At 38.3% G+C, this 19,203-nt stretch overlaps 1 protein-coding gene across 1 annotated transcript in view; it reads right to left on the bottom strand.

The window, feature by feature from the left end:
* The window catches only part of LOC127444804 (NT-3 growth factor receptor-like), a 214,359-nt gene that overhangs the window by 185,213 nt on the left and 9,943 nt on the right, over positions 1-19,203 (bottom strand). The window lies entirely within an intron of this gene.

Raw genomic sequence — 19,203 nt, 5'->3', positions numbered from 1 at the left:
ATATATATTTATAAAATAGTTAAAAATGCATAAATTCTGCTTTTTGAAAGTTTGAAAGAACTGTTTGAATGCACTGCCTTTCTATTGCTAAGGAAAATTTGAAGGAAAAAAATGTGGGCGAACATTTGTCCCATTCATTTTTATTGAGGCTCATCCAAAAGTAATTTCCTGGCTATGCCCTTCGATCTAGGAGCTTTATACAGCTTTATACCATTTGTGCCATTGAAGAGACTGTAAGTCTATCCCTCACAGCCTCGTTGTCATTCCCATTTGTGATGAGGAGGTGGGCAGGGAAAACTATTGCATATTGAAACCAGTTTACTTGCAAACTGAGAAAATTTTAATGTTAGGCAAAGAGAGAGTAAGCAAGTTGATTGGCTATTCGCTCACACCATGTGAGCTGACTGGCTTGACATATCACATGTGAGCGAGCTGATTGGCTAGCAGATAACAAGTTTCTCTGGATCGGGCTAATCAGCCGGGAGGGGGATAAAGACGAGCCAGAGGTGCCAGTTCAAGAGAGAGAGAGAGAGACGCACGTGGCCGCGTTGCATGTGTGTCTGCATTTGTTTGTGATTGTTTTATGTTGAGTTTTATCATTAAACATTACGTTGACTGTTTAGCCGGTTCCTGCCTCCTCCTTGCCCATCCCTTACCCTGTTACACCATTAAAAATCAAAGATTGTGATTTATATGTTACTTGAAAAAAAAAAAAAAAAAAAGAATAAAACAAAAAATCTTACTTTGTAAGAATACACAGCTCCTGGTTCCAGATAATTTTGTTACTGCATCTACCAGCAGAGGCTACCAGTAACTGGGCGATGCCAACCAGCGAAACCTTGACCCCTTGGTCTAAACATGCAAATGTCTCAACCAGAGTTTCTATATTCATTACACCTTTCAACAATGCCTTTGAGCATTTTTTAGGTAACACTATTTTAAGGGTCCACAATAATGCACTAGTTAAGGATAAATATACTGTACATACAGTAACTGAATGCAGAGTAAGCTAGGTGATTACAGTATTTGCAGTAAACATTTTTTTTTTTTTTTGCTTGATTTATTGTAATTGAAATATGCAAAACAAACCAATAACTTTAGTAGGTTAAGCTTTCACTATTGATCAGGGTGAAGTTGTCTTTAATTGAAGACTTTAATAATGTCTTGTTTTAACAGCTTTTATATAGCCAATACTAATTAGGCTTAATAACAGGTTTAATACTGTTTAGTCAACTTGATAGTCATCATGATGGCGCCGTGGATGGCCGCCTCGGTGTGGAGCGCTTCTATTGTTTTGTTATTTTTGTTTGTTTGTCCTGTGTTTAGTAATCCTTTTTCAGTCCATTTTACCAGATACAAACTGCTGAACATTCGACAGCATACACCAGTCAATCTTTTCCCGGATTTTGAATATTCTGACGTTTTTGTTTGACATTCTAGTCGGAGGCGCGGCAGTGTTGTTGAAATGCGCTAGGAGACACAGGCAAGTGAGACGAGCAGGCGCGCTGGTCAGGCTCCGTGGGCGCGGCTTTCGAACAACGCTACCGAGCATTCATCTAGCAAATCTCTGCTCTCTCTCTTTTCAAACTCTGCTGCCTTGTGCTTCACAGAAACCTGGCTGAGTGAAGCCATTCCAGACAGTGCATTACATCTGCCGGGCTTTCAGCTGTTCAGAGCGGATCGCATCACGGAGTTAACGGGGAAAACAAGAGGCGGTGGAACATGCTTTTACATCAATGAATGTTAGTGTACAGATGTAACAACGTTAAAGAGGATGTGCTGTCCTAATTTGGAAGTGCTCTTTATTAACTGTAAGCCTTTCTACTCACCGCGGGAGTTTTCCTCGTTTATTCTTGTGAGTGTGTATATCGCACCAAACGCGTGTTTGAACACAGCACTGCTTAGGGATTTTAACAAAGCAAACCTCACACGTGAACTGCCCAAATACAAACAGCACATTACATGCCCCACCAGAGACAGAAATATATTGGATCATTGTTACACAACAATAAAGGATGCATATCGCTCTGTTCCTAGAGCAGCTTTGGGACTATCTGATCACTGTCTGGTTCATCTTCTTCCAACCTACAGACAGAAATTAAAATCTGCTAAGCCTGTATTAAGGACTGAAAAGAGATGGACCAAAGAAGCAGACCTGGAACTACAAGCCTGCTTTGACTGCACTGATTGGAGTGTTTTTGAGGCTGCAGACACCAATCTGGATGAGCTCACAGATACTGTTACATCATATATCAGTTTTTGTGAGGATATGTGCATTCCTACTAGGACTTATTTAACATTTAACAACGACAAACCATGGCTTACAGCGGAACTCAGGCAGCTTCGTCAGGCCAAAGAGGATGCTTACAGAGTTGGGGATAAAGTCTTGAACAATCAGGCCAGGAACACACTGAATAAGGGAATCAGAGTGGCTAAAAGAAGATACTCTGAGAAGCTGAAAAACAAGTTTTCAGCTAACGACCCTGCATCAGTGTGGAGTGGCATGAAACAACTTACGAATTGCAGGACTCCTGCCCCCAACCCTGTGGTGGACCAACAACTGGCTGACGACCTGAATGTGTTCTACTGTAGATTCGAAAGGCCCAATCTCACACCCAACACCCTCTCTGACCTTCACTTCACACAAACACCAACACCTCCTGCAACCCACCTCCTCCCCCCTCCTGCTACTCAACCTGCACTTAAGATCTGTGAAGATGATGTGAGCCACGTCTTTCGACAGCAAAGGATAAGGAAAGCACAGGGCCCAGATGGCGTTTCACCTGCATGTCTTAGATCCTGTGCTAACCAGCTGGCCCCCATCTTCACACAGATCTTCAATAGATCACTGGAGCAGTGTGAAGTCCCATGCTGCTTCAAACATTTCACTATCATCCCCATCCCAAAGAAACCAAAAATCACAGGACTTAATGACTACAGACCTTTCGCCCTGATGTCTGTGGTCATGAAATCATTTGAGAGACTGGTGTTGGCCCACCTGAAGAACATCACTGGACCCTTTCTAGATCCCCTTCAATTTGCTTATCGAGCAAACAGGTCTGTGGATTATGCAGTCAACATGGGATTGCATCATATCCTGCAACATCTGGACAGACCAGAGACATATGCAAGGATCCTTTTTGTGGACTTCAGTTTGGCTTTCAACACCATCATCCCAGCTATTCTCCGGACTAAATTACACCAACTCTCTGTTCCCTTGTCTATCTGTCAGTGGATTACCATCTTTCTGACGGACAGGCAGCAGCTTGTGAGACAGGGGATACTCACTTCCAGCACCTGTACAATCAGCACTGGTGCCCCCCATGTATGTGTGCTCTCCCCACTACTCTTCTCCCTCTACACCAATGACTGCATCGCCAAGGACCCCTCTGTCAAGCTCCTGAAGTTTGCAGATGACACCACTGTCATCGGCCTCATCCGAGATGATGATGAGTCTGCATACAGAAGGGAGGTTAAACAGCTGGCTGTCTGGTGCAGTCAAAACTACCTTGAGCTGAACATGCTCAAAACGGTGGAGATGATTGTGGACTTCCCAACATTGACCCCCCTCACCATTCTAAACAGTACTGTGGAGTCATTCAGGTTCCTGGGCACTACCATCTCACAGGACCTGAAGTGGGAGACCCACATTAACTCCATTGTGAAAAAGGCCCAGCAGAGGTTGTACTTCCTTCGCCAGCTGAGGAAATTCAACCTGCCACAGGCGCTGCTGATACAGTTCTACTCAGCAGTCATTGAGTCTGTCCTCTGTACTTCAATAACTGTCTGGTTTGGTTCAGCTACGAAATCAGACTCAGAAGACTACAAAAGGCAGTTTGGACTGCTGAGAGGATCATTGGTTGCCCCCTGCCCCCCCTTCAACTATACACTTCCAGAGTGAGGAAAAAGGCTGGAAAAATCACTCTGGACCCCACTCACCCTGCCCACTACCTTTTTGAACTGTTGCCTTCTGGCCGACGCTTCAGAGATCTGAGCACCAGAACCATCAGGCACAGGAACAGTTTTTTCCCTCAGGCTATCCATCTCATGAACAGTTAAATTGCCCCATTGAGCAATAACTATGTGCAATACACAGTTTAGTCTTTCTTATATTTATCCAATACATCCAACCTCTTCTGCCATTTCATTCCTCTGAGAAAAAAAAAAAAAAAAAAAACATTTGCACTGTACATAACAGATTTGTATTTACACTGTACATAACAGATTGTATTAGATTTGCACTACCCATGTGTATGTGTGTATGTATGTATGTATGCGTGTGTCTGTACGTATGTGTATAATTTGTTTTTATTTTTTTATTATTATCTATGTCTTGCTGCTGTTTTTGTATTGTTTTTGTATGGTTGTTCACTGGAAGCTTTTGTCACCAAGACAAATTCCTTGTATGTGTAAGCATACTTGGCAATAAAGCTTATTCTGATTCTGATTCTGATATAAGATCTCTGAAATTGAGCATTAATTACATTACTTTCTACATAAATATAAGACATTTAATAAGTTGTAAATTATGGCTAAGATGGACTTTACTCTACATTCAGTTAATTGTTAATTACTGTCTTAATCATGCTTAACTACTGCATTATTATGGACCCTTAAAATAAAGGGTTACCATTTGTTTTACATTCTTCACCACATCTCCATTTTATCGCTAAGAAAAAGGTTTGATATTAAGACATTTTGCCAGTTGTGCTGCCATAGTCAGTTAAAAGAAAACTCAAATGACATTGTAAATCATGACTGACCCTTCACCTCATGATAATGACCCCAGACGTCATAAAATAAATTGTAATTTTTTTTTATTTTTGTTTTCATTGCTTATAGCTTTGACCAGCAACTGTGCAACTGCACATGTTGGAGGAAGATTTTCTCCACATGTATTTCTGAGCCAAAGTACTGCTGGCAAATCATTGAAGCTAATGCCTGTACAACTTTACTTTCCAAGTCTAACTGTGTCTAGGCATGCGTTTAAGGCCTTGAATCAACGGGTCTCAGATTAACTGTGTGCAGTGCATCCCAGCTTTATAGTCCATGGCCAGAATTGACAGTCTAAAAATAGCGCCACAAAACCCCTTCTGAACTGTATCTACATTCTGCACATCCCTACCCTCCATCCACTCCTGAGCTTCAGCCAAAATGAAAATGAGCATAATTAGGTCCCATGAGCCAGAGAGCATTAGACAGAGCAGCAGTACTGGCACGGACAGCAGTATCTTCCTGGTGTTGTGCCGTCAATGTCACCCGGCATGCCAAAGGCTGCAGTTAGCACCCGTTTGGAAAACCTGCACTAGATGACTTTCTTAACATGCAATATCACTCACAATTCAATTTCCTGTAGTTATCAGGAAAAACAGCCCCATATTTTCCTCTCTGGTTTGCAGGAATGAGAAAATATAGTGACAGTCATCAACATGCACTCAGCAGCATGTCTGGCTCTAGCATCCTAGGCTTTTTAGAGGGCCACATGATGAACACAATATCTTATGTTTTATATATTTAATTTAATTTTTTTTTTTTTTATTATTATTATTTTAACATTTTTTTGCATGTTGTCAATAGCCAAAAGTACCTGCAGTGAGAGCCAGAAGGGGCCAGAAAAAGAAAAAACACAATTCGTATTCTACTTTAATGGGGAAGGACAGAAATCTCCAAAACTTTGACTTAGTTTAATTTCAAATAGCCAATAAAATATGACAAATGGTATTTTCAGTTTAGTTTCTTAGCTGTAATCAGGCTTACAAACTGTATTTTTAGGTTGCTCCAGCAAATGCACGTTCACATTCTAGAGCAATAACTTCTTCAGCAAAAGGGCTGTGGCTGACTCTGAGGCATAGAAACATGTGGTGATGGGAGAGCAAGCAGATGAAAAGTCATAGGGAAAGCACAGAGTGTGACACAGGAGACAGCGGCAGTGAGCACAAGAAAGATAGAGACAGAAAGCTAGAGCTGTTTCCACAGTCTTTGAACCAACAGGTATGAGTGTCTGCTGTACTCTCCTCACTAGATAACTGGATTGTAACTATAGAATGTGCTGAAAAAGTAATTGTTAAGGGTTAAATGAGTTGTATAGGTTTTCTTGGGATAGTTTAATAATTTGTCCTGTAAAGCCAACATGCTAAGTGTATGAAAGGGAGAAACAGAGTTATTGGGTATGGGGGTATGTAATGAGCATTGGCTTATTGCACTGAATTACATTACTAATATTGCTTCATGTATCACCATAGATCCCAACCAAGAGCAGAGGGCCCAAAGCAACCACAATTAAAGCTCTTCAGGGACTCGACAGCCTGAGAATTGTAACCCATGTTTTATCAGAGTACAAATTTGTGGCAATGACATGTTTGTCTATGAACAAATTATCTATAAATGTATATAACACTCGTGGAGCATTTTAATATTTTTAGCAAATAAAAGTGTCAAATAGGGGTGTGTGGCGAAGCCATTATCTGTATTTGTATCTGTATCTGTTCATTTGACAAAATTATCTTTATCTGTCTCTGTATTCGGATAGAACCTGGTGTGGGTGGGGCTTAAACTGGAAGTGCATCAAAAATAAATAAAACGCCAGTTTTTAAACGTTACTCTTACATTTATAGTTTATATTAATAAAATAGGCCTTGTATATGCCTTTTCTTCATAATAGCCTAATAATAATAATTGTATAATAATAATAATAATAATAATAATAATAATAATAATAATAATGCCCTGTGATGGACTGGCCACCTGTCCAGGGTGTTTCCCTGTCTTCGGCCAGAGACAGCTGGGATAGGCTCCAGCACTACCCACGACCCTACATAAGACAAGTAGCTAGAGAAGATGGATGGATAATAATAATAATAATTTAATAATAGTTAATAATAATAGTTTCTCCTGGTATTTCTGATATTAATATCTGCATGAAACAGAATTTTTGTTTGTCTGTGCATGTATAACAACATTATTCTGGAGGCAAGAGGTGTCAAGCCAAATGTGAAATGTCAAACACATATTTTGCAGTGAATAATAAATACAAATTCAAATATTAAAAGAAATGAAAATAAAATCAATATAGTCTAGACAAACAGGTGAAAGTCCCATAAATCTATCATGATTTTTTTACGATAGGACACAATTATTTAGTTAAATAATAATAATATAATAATAATAATAATAATAATAATAATAATGTTACATTTATATAGTGCCTTTCCAGAGCTCAAGAACACGTAACATTCTCAAATTTAGCACAGTTTAAAGAAGAAGAAGAAGAAAAAAAAGCATGTTTCAGTTTCTTCATTTTACATAAGCAGGAATATTCCTAATAGATGAACTCTATGGAGCATTTAAACCTTTATGGAGCATTTTAACTTTTTTTTCGTAAAGTCTTAACCAGATAATAACCTTAATCACTGATGTGGATATAAATGTGGTCAACTTTAAGAGACAAATAGATGAGCTCCGAATCATCAATTCAGGTCAGGAATTTTACATCGCGCTCAGGTTTAGTCTATAAATGAATACATGGGAATCCCGTGTGAATCGTGTGATACATTAACATAGACATTTCAAGAAGTGGAAAGTGTATATGATGACATATCTTGGTTAATATTACACTTGACAAGCTCCAGATGCGCACAATTAACAGAGACCCACAAACAGAGTTGAGACCGCGCCCATCCGATCTGAAATCACACCGTGCACATTTTCATTCATAAAGTTTACACTTTAGAAATACTGGCTGCACAGATTCATAAATTCATTGTAATTTTGGATATGTTTATTTGAAATGTAGCTTTATCCTTCTTGGATATTCAGTCAAACGAATATTTTGTATATTATTTGGATGAATCCTTTATTCATTTTGAAGTAATTATTCGTGCCTTTCCGAATAAGGTATTCGGCTTTGGGCACATCCCTAGCGTCAAATATCACACATTATTATCAGTCTTTTTGTTCAGTCATTATTACAGTATATACTTAAGTCTGAGCTTGTTCAGTTATATTCGTTAAGTAATTTCACTGTTTAGTAGTTTTGGAGAAGCTGCTTTTGGGAGCCACATTGCCGATACCAAAATGAATAATAGATGCACATTTTTATATTGATAAGTGACATCAGTGCTTCCACATTCTTGAAAAGCACAAACCACCACTGAATCCAATACTTTTTCTTTATAACTAAAGTAGGCCTATGCCTTTAACAGTGAGAATTCGTAATTTAATGTTTTATTATACAGCAGTTTGGCCGCACAATCTGATTGGCTGAAAGGTGTTCCAAATGACTAAGTTCAGGCATGAAGCTCTGAAAGGTGCAAGCTGATAGGTTCTTTGAACTTGTTATCTGATAGCCAATCAGCTCGCTCACATGTGATATGTCAATCAATCGGCTCACATGGTGTAACCGGATAGCCAATCAACTTGCTTACTCTCTCATTTAAATTAGCTCAGTTTACAAGTAAGCTGGTTTCACTATGCAATAGTTTTCCCTGAAAACCTCCACCTCCCCAGCATCACTTGTTGGGATTGTATTTATGTTTAATTGTGCAACAGCATGTCATACCTGCTAGATGCACCATGTCTTTTGTTGTTCTCCTTGTGTTGCAGCAGAAGCATGTCCACATGCTTATTTTATTATGTCCTTGTATGTTCTAGCAGTAGCAAGTCTCCGTACTTGCTCTGCAGCAGCAGCTGCAGCAGCGTAGCAGATCTAGTCCACAAAGACCAATATTCTATAACTATGTCATACCCACATTAACATACTAAATCTTTCAGAGAGTTTACATGGCTGAACTGTACATAATTGTATTATCATGCTGATTTATTGAACCAACAATAGCCAGGTACTTTGTTGCATTAAGACGAGTCAAGTGTGGGAAACTACTATTTTTGGTGAAGAGATTGTAGATACTACAAATGTACTTAAAACTATGTTTCTGGGTTTGTTGTAACGTTATTTGCGGTAGCACACTTTCATGTTCTTCTCATCTAAACTAACTCTGCACCTGACATTTTTAAATGAGAGAATAAATGATGGGAAGAACTTGTTTCATGTGCATAACACAGTTAAACAGTAGTGTAGTGACAGCATATTCAATTATATACCAATAAAGTAAATGTTCTAGAGTTGAATGATCATTTTAACTTTTATTGCGCAAGCTAAATAATGATTCTTTGACAGATCACATAAATTCTGTAACACTATAACTTTTTTGCCACTATACAACTGCATATTTTTTTAAATTCAGCCATGCTACACCCTAAGCCACCCCAAGATTTTCACTGGCCCCTTATGGCCACCCCATTAAAAATACAAATTTCCTGGAGGCACTGTTGTAGCTTGCTGCTGATTCCATGGTGCAAAACATCATCAGCAGGGTGTTCAGGGCAGGTATCCCAGTCCACAAGCCTTTAAGTAGTATACAACATCATGTAGAGCTTTTTCCCTTGCACTCAGTATGTCTTGTCTTGAGCAATGCATGGCATATGGCCTGATAAGTATTCTAGCAGCCCAGTGAAGTAGAAGCTTTTAAATAAAATCACTGTTCTCTTCTATACTGGCAAAAAGCCAAAAGTGCCATATAGCATGCAAATCTGGGAAACTTTCAGCTGTGAAAATAAAGTGTGTTTAAAGAACGTCCCATCTGGAGTTCTCGTACATACATGGTGTTGATCATAATTTGCATCCCGGAGGCTGGGATATTGGGATAGCTAGCATACTGTGTGCACGCACAAATGTACACTGACTTCCTCCAGTTCCTCGCACTTACAGCAAGTGTTAACTAACTACATTTTGATTGAAATAAATGACGGATATTTATTGTGAGAAATAATGCAGCTTGACTATGAAATAGTGCCTCGGAAGTGTTGCGTTTCCATTGTGGTCCCTTTGGGACACATAAAAGCAGTTTTCTGCAAGATTTGATCATTTTTTTCATTATGCCTGCCTTCACTGATCCTTTTGAGCTGGGTCGGGGGAAACACAAACAAAGCTGCTGTAATCAATGGCAAAATTACTGTAATTGTAAAGGGTTTCATACTAAAATTGGTGTCTTTAACATGAGCGACCCTACTGTTGACTATAAAATAACAATCAAAACATCGAGACAAGCTCAACTAACAACATATTTTGCCTTTTGATACATCAGGGGAGATTTGTAATTGCAAATCAAAAGAATATAATAAACATTTCGTTAACCAGCTTTAAAGACAAACATATAGTTTTATATAGATTCCATAAAGAGTTACAATATGTATGCAAACCCAACACTGAAACAAATGCCTGATGTAAAAAATGGAAAAGTATCAAATAAATCATGACAGTATAAATATTAAGCTTTGGTTGCATTGGTGAAATGTGACATCAGTCTTCTCATGTAATACAGTATATGTCAAATCAGATTCTGTGACGGTTTCATATTTCTGTGTTATACATATTCCAAGCCCATGGAGAATCACAGACATGACAAAACCGAACACACTTTTAATAGGATAGAACATTTTCTATTTAAATCGCTTGTGCCGTGTTTAATTTTCAATCTCCATATCAACACAGCTCGTATTCTTAAAAAAGGAAATTATGAATGTCTGACAGATTACATTTTTATTATATAATATGAGGTTCTGTCAAACGTATAATAGCTGAAGTCTATTTGAGCAGGTAATTAATCAGGTAGGACTTCAGACACTTCCAAAATATTGCAGCTTGTGGCTTTACTATTAGCTTTAAACATTAAACATTATGTTCGGAATGGCATACTCCCATACCATAATACTATTACTATTGCTGCAGTATATAATTTGTATACTGAGCACATTTTATGTATGCATAGAATACCCAGATGACTTCTAAAATGAGCAACATACAACAGAGCTTAAAGGTGCTGCAAGCGATTTTTCATGTATGCAACAAAAAAAAAAAACATCCTACTCCCTTAAAGATATTAATGAAATAAATGTCCTGAGATATCTCTCCAGTCTCTGTGACAGCTGTAGACTTTGTAAACAGCAAACAAATATGTGTCCGCGGTTTATGCTTTTCACCTGTCAATCATTTTGCTCGTTCTCATGGTGTTGTATTTGAAGCAGATCACTGAGGCTATGATTCATAATGTTTGTCAACTGAGGGCGCTATTGTGCCTCTGTTGAATTTGACAGCCACAAGAACAAACAATGTTGCGCTTTTGCTCGGATTTGGTCTCAAAATTTGCTTCGGAGGGTGAAGTTTTGGAATGAGGGGGCATGACTAATTCATCGGCTCAGTCACATGAAAGCTTCAGAACACTAAAATCGCTTACAGCACCTTTAATGCATGCTATACTGTATTTGATAAAGCAATGCAATTGACTTAACCTTCCATTTCTAGTGTATTAGATGAACCAGAATATCAGTCATGACTTTTAATATCTCTTTCTTGACTAGATTATTTGATTGGGCTGCCAAATGTTAAGACATTTTTACACCAAACCAGATTAAAAATGCGACATAACCATTTTTATTTCCAAGATAACTGGCCGGCACTCATTGAATTAAACATGCAATGTGATGAGGTCTTCTGACAACAATGTAGCATATAACTGTTTATAATGATTACCATGGAATAATACCTAATGTTTCACATATTATTTTGTTTTAAATAGTAGGTGGCATACGGTGTATACTGTCCAGTATTCAGTAAGTAGTAAGCTAGTATTAAATTCTGAACATGGCCATGGTCATTATTGCATAGTCAAACAAATTAGGCTTTGAAAGAATGAAAATAAAAATTATATTTGCTCTAAAAATAGTTGTGTTGTAAGGAATTTGTGGCATGTAGGGTTTTATGTGACCTAGAAAAGGAGGATCAAAGGAATTTTGTTCATGGATTGAAAGTGTTCAATATTTCATGGTGGAATAATGCTGTCTTGAAAGTAGAGGCTTATGGTGGCAGGTGAAATATGTGCAGTGTTGAAAAGAGTGGCATCGTACTGCTGTCATAATGTTGCTTCTAAGATTAAATGTATACATAGCTTTGTTTTTGACGCCATGTATACTTGAAAGACAGACGCCAAGGGTAAAATCATAAATGTGATATGTCTGCCTCCCCACCTCCTTCCCTGCCTTCATCTACAGCCAATAGGTGTTTATTTCATGATATGATCTTTTTAACAAGATATTTTGCTAATTTAATTTGCTTACATGTTTTGCAATCTCTGCAATTTCTTGGCCAAATAAAATGTTGAGTCAATTTGACATGGCTCAAATAGATCTGGTCTATTTTATTATTTTTTTTTTTCCTTTGTGCCTCTCATTATACATATAATTATGTATTACAGTGCATTATGACTGCAACTCCTTCAGATGAACTTTAGCTATCGGAAGGCTCTCTAATAATAAAGAATAGTGCTCGTTTTGACTTGGAAACCTCACCAGTAACACACAGACAGAGCTTGACATGGGCACATTTCCAATTAAGGAACCAGCAGGGTAAATCAACCCCTTATTACATTACATTGTAGGATACATTTGCTGATCGTAATTGAGGGAGAAGATTTTAAGCAGAGCTGACAGTCTGTTAGTAGTCTGTAAGACAGTCTGTAAATCCTCACTGATTATATATATATATATATATATATATATATATATATATATATATATATATATATATATATATATAGACAGGCCCCATTTCCAGCAGCCATCACTCCAACACCTTATCCTTGAGTAATCATGCTAAATTGATAAGTTGGAACAAGAAAATCACTTGCCATTATATCAAACATTGCTGAAAGCTATTTGGTTCGTTACATGAAGCTTAACATTGTCTTTGTATTTGTTTTTGAGTTGCCACAGTATTTAATAGACTGGCATGTCTTAAGGTCAATATCAGGTCAAAAATGGCAAAAAAGAAACAGCTTTCTCTAGAAACTCATCAATCAATCATTGTTTTGAGGAATGAAGGCTATACAATGCTTGAAATTGCCAAAAAAAAAAACTGAAGATTTCATACAAAAGTGTACATTACAGTCTTCAAAAACAAAGGACAACTGGCTCTAACAAGGACAGAAAGAGATTTGGAAGGCCAGATGTACAACTAAACAGGAGGATAAGTACATCAGAGTCTCTAGTTTGAGAAATAGATGCCTCACATGTCCTCAGCTGACAGCTTCATTGAATTCTACCCACTCAACACCAGTTTCACGTACAACAGTAAAGAGAAGACTCAGGGGTGCTGGTCTTATGGGAAGAATTGCAAAGAAAAAGCCACTTTTGAAACAGAAAAACAAAAAGAAAAGGTTAGAGTGGGCAAAGAAACACAGACATTGGACAACAGATAATTGGAAAAGAGTGTTATGGATCTTAACCCCATTGAGCTTTTGTGGGATCAGCTAAACTGTAAGGTGTGTGAGAAGTGCCTGACAAGACAGCCACATCTATGGCAAGTGCTACAGGAAGCATGGGGTGAAATGTCACCTGAGTATCTGGACAAACTGACAGCTGGAATGCCAAGGATCTGCAAAGCTGTCATTGCTGCACATGGAAGATTTTTGATGAGAACTCTTTGAAGTAGTTTAAGAAGTTCTGAACATTTTTTTCAAATTGTAATAGTAATTTTTTCACATTATTAATGTCCTGACTATACATTGTGATCAGCTGAATGCCACTTTGGTGAAGTTTAACATATATTTGCAAATGGTATATAATACAAGTTTTATTGACATTTGCCTTTTATCATTAGAAACGTTACAGTGAACTGTTGAGGATAGACTGTTAGAACATGTGCTTCAGAGGAAGATTTATGAGCGCTCCACAGGATGCTGGATCTGCTGAAGTTGTGTGAGGATGGTTTATTACATCTCTTAAAACGAGTTTTATTGATATTTGCCTTTTGCTCATTACACAAGACAGTTAAAGTTACAGGGAACTGTTGAGGAGAGATAGGGAGAATGAAACAAGCAAGCACTTTAACATTATGAGCTCAAACACGTCTGTCGCGGCTCTGATATGCGGATCGTTTAAATGATACTGTGTTGCACACTGGTCTATTATTGTAGTAACACAATGCCATGTAACAACAAAAACATGTCTCAGTTGCTACACATGCAAGCAGGCGATTGTCGGCACCCTAATGAAAAAAAAATCTGCCAAATGGGAAAATGTATCAGCCGATGCCGATAATTAAAAAAGTCAGAATATCGGTGTAAAGCTTGTTGGAGGGACAAGACGAGAGAGGGTGGATCTAGATGCAGATTCTTTTAATAATAAACAAATGAAGATGGTACAACAAGGAAGGCTATAACTAAGAAGAAAAAGTAACAAAACACTACAGCCTTGAAGGGTAACAAGGACAAGAACTGACAAGGAACAACTGAAACTGAGGGGAACATATACACATGAAGACTTATGAGTAAACTAGGGACAGCTGGAAACAATCAGGGAGGAAATCAGGAACATAGACATGACAAGGAAAATACCAACACTTCAAACTAAGAGTCCTATATCATTTCAATATAAAAGTCTCTGGAAATAGAACGATGACAAAAGGGGTTTATATGGTAACAGAACCCAGGAAGGAAGCGGGGTCCGGCAGTTTGAGAGGTGGCTCCAGGAAGGGAACAGGGGGATCAGGAGACCAGGATGGAACTGGCAGAGAGTCAGGAGACTAGGACGGAACTGACAGAAGGTCAGGGGACCAGGACGGAACTGGCAGAGGGTAAGGAGACCAGGACAGAAATGGCAGAGGGTCAGGGAGTGGAGCCACAGGGGGCGGAGCTGCTGGTGGTGAAGACCCAGAAGGCGGAGCCACAGGAGGAGTGGGCGGAGCCGCAGGGACTTGTGACTCAGAAAGCGTAGCCGAAGGTGGAGCGGGCGGAGCCACAGCAGGCTCAGGGAATTGAGTCTCTGGAGGCAGAGCCGCAGGGGTTGGAGCAGTAGGCGGCTCAGGAGACGTTGGAGGAGGAATATCAGAAGAGGCGGACGGACTCTCGGGAGAAGGAGCGGGCGGAACTGCTGGAGGAAGAGTCTCTGGAGGAGTGGGTGGAGTTGTGGAAGACACAGAGGGCGGAGTCATGGAAGACTCAGATGGCGGAGTCGTGGAAGACTCAGAGGGCGGAGTCGCCGTGGTCAGGAGACTGGGAAACGGCTTCCGTGGCCATGGGCACTGACAGTGACAGGGAAATTATCTCTGTGGTTGTAAACACCAGCTGTGACAGGGGAACGGCCTCCGTGGCCGTGGGCACTGGCAGTGGCAGAGAAACGGCCTCCATGGTCATGAACATGGGCAGCGACAGGGGACTTATGCCTCAAAAGTATAGAAAATGGCTATTATTCCCCATAAACTTGATATTTTGAAATTTACCTATTTCCAATGAGAAAACGGGCAAATTTGTGTCTTTTCGTTCACATAAAGTCAGAAAAAACAACATATGAATCCAAAATTCTTCTTTATCTGTGGTCCGAAGATGACACCGGCTTTGACCTTTGCCTCAGACAGCTTAGGGAAGAAGTCTTGAAGGTACTTGAAGGTTGCCGACTCCTAATCTAGAGCTCTGACAAATTGTTTCATAAGGCCAAATTTGATGTGCAGTGGTGGCGTCAGCACCTTCCGGGGGTCCACCAGTGGCTCCCATTTGACGTTGTTCCTCCCCACAGAGAACTCGGTCCGCTGTGGCCAGTCCCACCTGTAGTAGTGCGCCTTGGTGTCCCTGCTGTCTGGAAATAGGTAAATTTCAAAATTTCACTGTCCTGGTCACAAAACCAAAGTTTGTGGGGAGCCATTTTCTGTATGTTTGAGGCATATTAGGAAATAACACTTGCTACCCAGGAACAAAAAAAAAAAAAAAAAAAATTTGTTACACAGTGTTTTTAAATTGGAAAGTGCCAATCCCCCATTTCTTCTTTGCCTCTCAAGAAGCTCTTTACGTATCCTTGTCCTTTTACCCTCCCATAAAAAGGACATCAGTAACTTATTAGTTGAACTGAAAAAGGACTTTGGCAAAAACATTGGGAGACTCTGAAATAAATACAATAATCTGGGCAGCACATTCATTTTAACACAATTAATTTTGCCTGCCAGAGAAAGATGTATAACAGTCCGGCATTGGAGATCGGATTCAAGTTTTTTAAGTATAGGACTATAATTGGCTTTGAACAGACCAGAGTATGAACAGGTGATATTAATTCTTAAATATTTAAATCCTGATTTTGATATGAAAAAGGGCAAGTCTGTGTCCATGATCTGATCTGCCTTATGATTAATAGGGAAACATATACTTTTTGAGAAGTTAAGTTTATAGCCTGAAAAACTCCCATAATCAACCAGTATTTTTACAACTTTAGAAACACATTATCTGATCCATGTATTGGATCAGATAAATATAATAAAAGATCATCAACACCCATTCTACTAATACCGCTGATAGTCAGTGATAATCTAAGCATTGATGACAAGGGCTCTGTAGCCAAGATAAATAACAGAGGGCTCAGGGGACAGCCTTGCCGTGTACCCCTGGGCAAAGTGAAGTACTGTGAGCAGACACTATTTGTGACTACAGCCGCTTTTGGATGGGAATAAAGCAAGCAAATCCAGGAAAAATTTTTGGTCCAAATCCAAGTTTACCTAATATCGTATATAAATTATTCCCCTCAATCCTGTTGAAAGCTTTCTCTGCATCTAGAGAAATAATGACCTCAGGAATATCTTCCGACACGTGAGAATGTATGATATTAAGAAGTTTACAAATATAAATAAAAGAACGACGCCCCTTAACAAATCTTGCCTGATCACTTGAGATAATATCTAGAATTATGTTTTTTACTCTGGAAGCCAAGATTTTAGATGATATTTTAACATCTACATTTAAAATAAATTGGCCTATATGAACTACAATCTAGTGCATCTTTACCTGGCTTCAGGAGAACTGTCATAAGAGCCTGTGTGAGGCTTGGTGGTAACCTCGACTGTTCAAGGGAGTGATTGCCAATTGTGTGCCAAGCAGTGGAGCCAATTGTGAAGAAAAATTTTGGTAGAACTCGACAGGAAAACCATCTGGCGCTGGGGCCTTTCCACTCTGCATAGTCTTAATTGAGTCCTCTATTTCCTGAAGTTGGAAAAGTCTAAATTTGTCCTTTTGTCTTGTTCAGTTGTGGGGATGCTCACGTTAGCAAGGAATGCAGACATAATAGAGTCATCATGTGGAAATTCTGAAATGTATAATCTGAATAATATTTTTGGAAAGTAGAATTAATTTATTGGGGATCTACTGTAACTTCTTTAGAAACTTTTCTAATCTTGGGTATAAGTTTTAAGATTTTCTTTTCAACTGTTGGGCAAGGACGTGGCCCGCAATTTCACCATGTTCATAGAACATAGCTTGTGAATTTAATAAGTCCCTCTAAGTTTTTTCTGTTAATAGTAAATCATATTGTGGTTTACAGCTCAATTTTTATTTGGATAACTCTGGTGTTGGAGTTGTGGCATATTGGTGATCAAGTTTCTGAATGGAGTCAATAAGTTTTTCCTAAGTTTTTTTCCTAAGTTTTTTTTTTTTACTTAATTAAAAGTACTGCTACTTAAGAAATAATTCACTTGAGTACTGAGAAATATTATGACTCAAGTAAGAGTAAATAAGTAGTTTGCAGAAAAACTACTCAAGTAATTACGTTACAAGTTACTTTATGAAAATTATATTATATATAGTATATACGCTTCCATTTTTAGAACACAAAGACATTTTTGTTCTTGAAAGAAACTGATGTTTCCTTTCACCAAGGATGCATTAAATTGATCAAAACTACGGCCAAAATCATTAATTGCAAATTATTATTACAGTTTGAATTTATTGTTTTAAGTGGTATTTATTCCATTTTTTCTTTACCTGTGATGGCAAACATATACTGTGTCACCTATTCCTTACAAAAGCATTCTAAAATGCTAATTTGGTAGAACATTTTCTTAATATTAGAACAATTGAATATGGTTGCGCTACCATGCGGAAATCACAATACAGTGGGTTTTTCCCCATTTTCTAAGGTATTGAGTTCTTTCAAGTTGCTTTACACTTGCAAGTCAAATTTTGGTTTTAAAAATAGGCAAAAAGAAACACATTTCTCCTGAAATTCTATTTATTCCTAAAGTCTATTGTTTTAGAGAGATGAAGGCTATTCCATGCATTACTGTTTTGAAAAAATAATCTATACCAGGATAGAGAGGGAAGTGGATGGCCAGATGCACAACAAAAAGAAAAGTAAATCATAGTCTCTAGTTTGAGAATCAGACTCTTCACAGGTCCTAAACTAGCAGCTTCTAAATGCCAAAGACCTGCATTGCTGCAAGAGTATTCTTGGACAAACAGAAATGTTAAGAATACAACATTTATTTAAATAGAAATAGCCATTTGTAACATTCTAAATGTCTCTAAATCATCTCTAAACAACATAATGTGCATTGTGACTGAAAAACATTCCTATTTCAGGTTTATTCTCATTCACGTATGTCCAAGTGGCTATTAAATTAACATACTGTACAAAACTAATATAATGCAATATTATTATTATATTGCAGCAATTATCCAGATATGGAATGAGATTATTAAGCAAACTGTTATCAACTCCTACATGCCAACTGAATAAAATAAGGCAAAAATAAATATTTTACACAGTGTTTAGTTTCAAACAATAAAAGTGTTTTTTCTGTATATGTATTATTGTATTACAGTTGTAATAATAAAGTCTTAATTAACATTACGGTTATTTAACATATTGAGATATTATTATTAAGTAAATTGTCGCATTTGGTTTCAATATGTTTTGTGATTTCTCATACCTTCTTTATATAACATCCATCCCTTGGGCACTTTTGGCCTCTAGCGGGCGAGGCTTTTCGGACAAATAAACAGCAGCACAGGGCAGGGAAGTACAGTACAGCACCGTGAGCGAGAGTGTTACCTGCTAGGACAGTTTACTTTGAACAAGAGGGGCAAACAGTTATGGAATTTAATGTGGAAGTACAATACTGAACTGATGCGGATTGATAGAAGCGGACAGCCCATCTGTGCGCGCGATGGTGCGAGGAACCGGACGGCGGGGAAAAAAATAATGTTCAGTGAAAAATCAAAAGAAGATTGCAATGTATGTAATTGTAACTATATCAGATATTATTAATAAAACATGGGAACTCATTGTGTGGGCATTTTTTGCCTCCATATTTTGAATTTCAGGGATATTTTTGTT

The sequence above is a fragment of the Myxocyprinus asiaticus genome, chromosome 1, assembly GCF_019703515.2.
Source record: "Myxocyprinus asiaticus isolate MX2 ecotype Aquarium Trade chromosome 1, UBuf_Myxa_2, whole genome shotgun sequence".
NCBI lineage: Eukaryota > Metazoa > Chordata > Actinopteri > Cypriniformes > Catostomidae > Myxocyprinus > Myxocyprinus asiaticus.
The sequence above is the reverse complement of the archived record's forward strand: the minus strand, read 5'-3'. Positions and strand labels throughout refer to the sequence as shown.